Below are 6,279 nucleotides of genomic sequence, written 5' to 3'. Positions count from 1 at the left end.
ATCTCAGAAAAAAAGAATGCCAGAACTTAAGCTAAAGATATGCCCATGTTTGAATCTTAATCGTATTTGAATTGATGGATCTCAGTTTTTCAATGGTTAAATATGAGCTGTCAATAAATAAAATAGTTTATATGACGTACCTAGTCTGTGATTCTGGAATCACAGGAAATCCACAGGAGGTCGCTATCTGCATTGACGCAATGGCAATGAGATTTTGAATTTTGAAAGCCTATCAGAGTTCACCTAGTGCTGTAGTCTGGGAATGTTCTCTCTGGTCACAGTGATTTCTTTTTTTTTTTTTTTTGGTAAAATCAGTTTCATTCAAACCTCGTTTTTTGTGATGACCAATTTAAGAGAAGAGTATGGCTGTGAAATTTCATTTCCTGTTCAGGAGAAATGCCGCAGAAACTGTGGTGATGTTGAACACAGCTTACAAGGAGAGCGCTATGCAAAAACCTCAGGTGTACGAGTAGTTTACTCGTTTCAGAAAAGGTGAAATGTCGATTGATGACAAACCTCATTCAGAATGTTTGTCAGCTTCCCAAACTGACAAAAATGTTGGCAAAATTGTGCACTTTGTGCTCAAAGGCAGACAATGATATCTGGACTATCTTGGAGCTCGGTTCAGCGAATTTTAACAGATTTGGGAATGAGAAGGGTCGCTGCAAAATGTGTGCCTCGGGTTCTGAATGACCAGAAGAAAGAGCATCGAGTGGAAACATGCTGTGCTTTGAAAGAACAACTCCGAAGTGACTCAGATTTTTTCCCAAGGTCGTTACCGGTGACAAGACTTGGTGCTATTCTTTTGACCCCGACACCGAAAACAAACATTAATCAGCCAGTGGAAGACATCATCACCTCACCCCCAAAAAAGCTCGTCAAGTGAAATCCAAGACCAAGATGATGTTCTTTCTTTTTTTAAAATTTGAGGAGCATAGTTCTTTCCACCAGGTTAAACAGTTAATCAAGCTTTGTATTTAGAGGTTCTGTAAAGATTGTATAACAATGTGCCATTAAGCAGACCTTATTTGTGGCATAATGGGGACTGGTTTTGCTACCTCTACAATGCACCTGCTCACACAGCCATCTCAGTGCACCAATTTTGGGTAAAAAACAGCACACCTCTCTTGCCCAATGCACCTTACTCACCTGACCTCGCACCATGAGTCTTCTTTTTGTTTCCACAAATGAAAAGGGACATAAAAGGACAGCAATATGATGACATAGAATAGGTGTGTGTGCGTGGGGGGCAAAACAAAACAAAAAAATGAGGGAGATGCTGTTAGCCACCCAAACAGATAAGTTTCAAAAATGTTTCCAAGAATGGAATTGCAGATTTCACAAATGTATTAAGTGTAATGGAGAGTATTTTGAAGGTGATAAAATTGCATTGCAAAAAAATTTAAGCACATAGGTTTGAAAAACTATTCAGTTTTGGGGGGCATACCCCCTTGTATATAGAGAGTGACTTATCTCAAGGAGACAGCACATATGGTTGTAAAAGCTGGCAAGTCCCAAGTCCACTGATCAAACATCAAGATACAGGCTTCTATCTTTTTTGGTAGTTATTATTATTTATTATTAAAAAGTCATTTTAGGGGGTTCTTACAACTCATAACAATCCATACATCAATTCTATCAAGCATATTCATACATATGTTGCCATCATTCTTTTCTGGGCATTTACTTCCTATTGAGCCCTTGGTATCAGCTCTTCTTTTTTCCATCCCCACCACCCTCATGGCCTCTTTATAAATGATATATGATTATTTTCATATCTTAAACTGACCACTGTTTCCCTTCCCTTCCCCCATGGTTTCTGTTGTTCGTCCCCCTGGAGGGGTGGTGGTAGTTATCCTTTGATTATTTTCTTTACTCATATAGTTGTGGTGTCTGATGAACCCAAGATTAGCAGGTCAGATGGGAGGAGCTGGGTATGGAGGCTGAAAATCCAACATAAGCAGGCAACACAGGAGGCAACTGGCTCAAGTTTTAAGAACCAGAAGTCAGATAATGATTAACCAGATGCAGGATCCAGAACTAGAAAAAAGCCTGAAGGCTTTGCCAGGATGTCTGTATATATTGGATGTAGGCCACACCCCCAAGGAAACTCCCTTTCAACTGATTGCTCATCTCTGCATGTCATCCTTGTGCAGGGGCCATGCTAATCTTCTCTGTATAGTTCCAATTTTAGCATATGTGCTGCCAAAGTGAGCACTGACTGCTCATCTCTGATCTCATCACAATGGTTATTACATTATGTGAGTTCTCATCAGAGATGATTGCATCGTAACTTGCCAACTATTGAGAATCATGGCCCAGTCAAATTGTAACACAACCTTAACCATCAGTGTGACCAATGTTTATGTGATCATGTCCCAGTATAGACACTGGTTGACAATACTTCTTATGTATTGTCACACTATTGTCAAGAAAATAACTCTGTTCTGACTTCATGGAGAAAGGCACTTGGAAGCTTTGTGGTAATTTTCTGAAGTCTGATTTAAATGCCATCTCTTTTGATTGATTTAACTCTGTATCCTTTCCCTGTAATAAATCATAATCATAAGTCAGTGGGTAGTTCAAATGGTTTGCACTAGGCTGGTAAACAAAATGTTGGTGGTTTGACCCACCGAGTGGTACACTGGAAGAAATAGGACTTCTATAATGATTAGAACTAATTTGAATCTGTAATACATAGTCTTTATCCAAAAACCTCAACAACATAACAACAATAACCCATCGCTCTGAGTATAAAAGCTTATAGTGAGTATTTCATTTCTTCTAGGGAATTCTCAGACCCGAGGGTGGTGGTAGTAGGTGGGGACTTCTTGTACTTACAATTGATGTCAGAGCTGAGTGTGTTCCTTTTGGTGTGACTGTTCTCTAATCTCAGACTTGGTGTAACAGACTAGAGTAGTCTTCTGGACAGTGCATTCTAGCTTTAGAAAGTTGTCACCTTTAGTTTCCCTATTATGACTATTTACGTCATACATGAATGCCTTCAATAAGTTCTGAGGGTAAATATTAAAGATATTTACAATCTATCATGCCAATTGTTCTCCCTACAATTTACTCTCAAATAAGTTTTTTTTTAATATCAAGGATTTTTTTTGCTTTGAAAGCCAACATTCTCCGAAGAAAGACAGAAAGTGAAAGAAAACCTGCAATGAATCTTTAATATTTCACAAATTTTACATCTGAATTTGGCTCAATTGTTACCAATCTCCTAAAATTCACGTGAAACGTGCCTGATAAGAGACTTTGCAAACTGCAAAATTTGCTTATTTAACATGTTGATATTTGAAAATTGCATCTAAAATTATTTTCAGATATAAACATTTAATTGGCTCCTAATTTTTTCCCATCACTCCTTATCTTCAGTTTTAAAAAATACCTTTACCAATTTACAGATAGGCAGAGTCATATTTGAGGGATGAAAATTTTTGCTCTTTTTTCAAACCTTTTAATATATGTGGCTAGAGATTGGGAAGAGCATGGCAATATTGTGGTTAACACACTCAGCTGTTAACCACAAGGTCAGCAGTTTGAACCCATCAACCTCTGCAAGGGAAAACGATAAGCTTTTCTACACCCATAAATAGTTACAGTCCTGAAACCCACAGGGGCAGTTCTGCCCTGTCCTATAGGATCGCTATGAGTCGGAATTCACTCCATGGTAGTGAATGAAAGTGATTGGAGATTGCGAGGACCAGGAGAAATAAGAGAATTAGTACTATTAATGATGTGGATTCCAAAAGCAGCTGGGTATTCCAAGTCTTACTGGAAATTCCTAGCCTGTAAAGTTAGTCTGAGCAATCAGGATACGACAGTATTTGACCATTAAAAATGAAAGCTGGAACATCCGTGGCCCAGTGGCACATGTGAACCAAAGAAAAGAGGAAGAAAAAAAAAAGAAAAGAGGAAGAAACAGACGGGAAGTTTGGCACACAGCCAGGCAGTAAGTGGACATACGGGGTCAAGGGAGAATACAAGCAGTGAATCTACAAGCAGTGAGTCAAAGACCAATTCCAGGATATTGTGTATCTGTTGGGCAGATGGTCACCAATGAAAGCAGTCAAAAGATAAGTGGAAACCAAAAGAGTAAATAAAATAAAATGAAAGGAAATGAACTAGGATATTTCAAGCAAGAAGAGATACAGTTCATCTCATAACTCCCTGAGCCTCTCCCTGCTCTCTTTGGTTGATTCTGAGCCACGGTACAATTCCCATTCTCAATGGATTGGCTTTACAAAGGGGCGTGTGACTCAGTCTCTCACTACCTAGCTCAGCTCTCACTTTATTGGAAAGACCAGAAATCGGAATACCTTGTTAAACAGGAATTTTCAAAGGTAATAGAGAGCACTGTTGGTAAACAAGGAGATGTCATGACTTCACTTGCTCTTCCTGTTCAGTGCAAGAAACAATCTTTATCTTTCCAAAACAAAGACAAATGATGCTCTGTAACAGAGGAATTTAAAAAATTCATCCTTCATGTTCCACTTGAAGTAGAAATTAAATAACAATGGAAAAGAGATGTGGTGTGATCTAAAATCATGTCTTAAGAATTACACTTTTTAATAAGTGGGGAAAATGACACTTTCTTCAACTGTTACAGGCTCAGAGACCTAAGCATACAAATGTGGAAAGGAAGGAGTAGATTTAGTTTTCAGAACATGGCTTAATTAAAAAGACGGTGTCCTCCAAGGACTTACACATACAAAGGAAGAGACCGCATATGATGCAGAGGTTGAACTTATATGATTACAGTGACAACTCTGAGTTAAACAGAATATTTGATAGTGTTGGTGTTGTGAAGTGCCATAGAATCGGTTCCAACTCCTACTGACCCCATGTGCAAAAGGACAAAACATTACCTGGTCCTGCACCATTGTCACAGCTGTTGATATATTTGATCCTATTGTTGTAATTACTGCGTCAATCCATCTAGTTGAGGGTCTTCTTCATTTTCACGGACTCTACTGAAACTGATGTACTTCTTCAGGGACTGGACTTTTCTGTTAAAATGCCCAAAGTATGAATTCTCACTATCTTCCCTTCTAAGGAAAATTCTGGCTGTACTTCTTCCAAGATATTTGTTTTTTGGCAGTTCATAGTATATTTCATCTTCCTCACTAGCAATACGATTAAAATGCATCCATTTTTCTCCAGTTTTCCTTACTCATTGTCCAGATTTTAGAAGTTGTGATAGGTATGTTTATTGTGCCAACCTGGCCAATAAGAATCTGTGGGATTAAGAAGGTCGCAGTTTGATTGGAGGGCAAGGAGATAAAGGGCTCGGCAAGACCCACCTCTCACCCTCTTGCTCTCTGGTGATCAGACCAGCGTGTGGTTGCCTTAGCTAGTTCCCAAGAGCTAGAGGTGAAGTACCCTGTTGTTTGCTGCTTGTGGCCGGATTGCCTGCACTGCTCTGTGGAAGACTCAGCTGTCTGCTTCCTTGACCTTGGATCAAGCAGCCCTTGTGGGTTGAAGGACTTCCAGTATATTAACTGCTCTATGGAAGTGAGTTGAACTGAACACTCTGTGTGGACTAATTAGCTGTTATATTCTTTCGTGCTGTATATATCTATCCATATATATAAAATCATAAGTATCCTGGTTTTGTTTCTCTAGAGAACCTTGTCTAACACAGACGTATATGAGGCAATTGAAAATATCATGGTTTGGATCAGACACAGCTTAGCCCTCAAAGTGACATATTTCCTTTTTAACACTTTAAAGAGATCTTTTGCAGCACTGGCCACATTGTGGACAATGTTGGTAAGCAGTTCAAATCACCAACCTTCTCATAGGAGAAAGATGATGTTTTGTGCTACCATAAAAATGTAGTGTCAGCCACCCATAGGGGCAGTTCTACTCTGAATACAGGGTCACTATGAGTCAGAATTGACTAAATAGAAATGAATTATGGGCAGCACATTTTCCCAATGAATTATTCCATGTGATATTTTGATTAGCTTTTATGGGTGCCAATTGTAGATATACGTAAAATAAAATCCTTGACAATGTCAATACTTTCTCTGCTTATCACAATGTGCTTATTGGTTAAGTTTTGAGTATTTTTATTTTCTTTATGCTGAGATGTATACTGGGGACTCTAGTCTTTGACCTTTATCAGTAAGTTTCTCAATCCTTTTTGCTTTCAACAAGCAAGATTGGGTCATCTGTACATCACAGATTATTAATGAGTTTTCCCCTAATCACATATCAAATTCTTCTTCCTATATGAGGGGGACATCAAAATTTCCTGCATAAAAT

The 6,279-nt window shown here is 38.7% G+C and overlaps 1 non-coding gene across 1 annotated transcript; it reads right to left on the bottom strand.

Annotated features, from left to right (window-relative positions):
* Positions 1-2,116: 2,116 nt before the first annotated feature.
* On the bottom strand, positions 2,117-2,218 carry LOC115869703. Its single transcript, XR_004046335.1, has one exon. It is a non-coding gene; the product is annotated as a U6 spliceosomal RNA (small nuclear RNA).
* Positions 2,219-6,279: the final 4,061 nt, after the last annotated feature.

This window comes from Echinops telfairi, unplaced genomic scaffold, assembly GCF_000313985.2.
Source record: "Echinops telfairi isolate 266 unplaced genomic scaffold, ASM31398v2 ScPeMD7_38;HRSCAF=143, whole genome shotgun sequence".
Lineage (NCBI taxonomy): Eukaryota > Metazoa > Chordata > Mammalia > Afrosoricida > Tenrecidae > Echinops > Echinops telfairi.
Note: the sequence above shows the minus strand (reverse complement) of the source record. Positions and strands in the feature narration are given on the sequence as shown.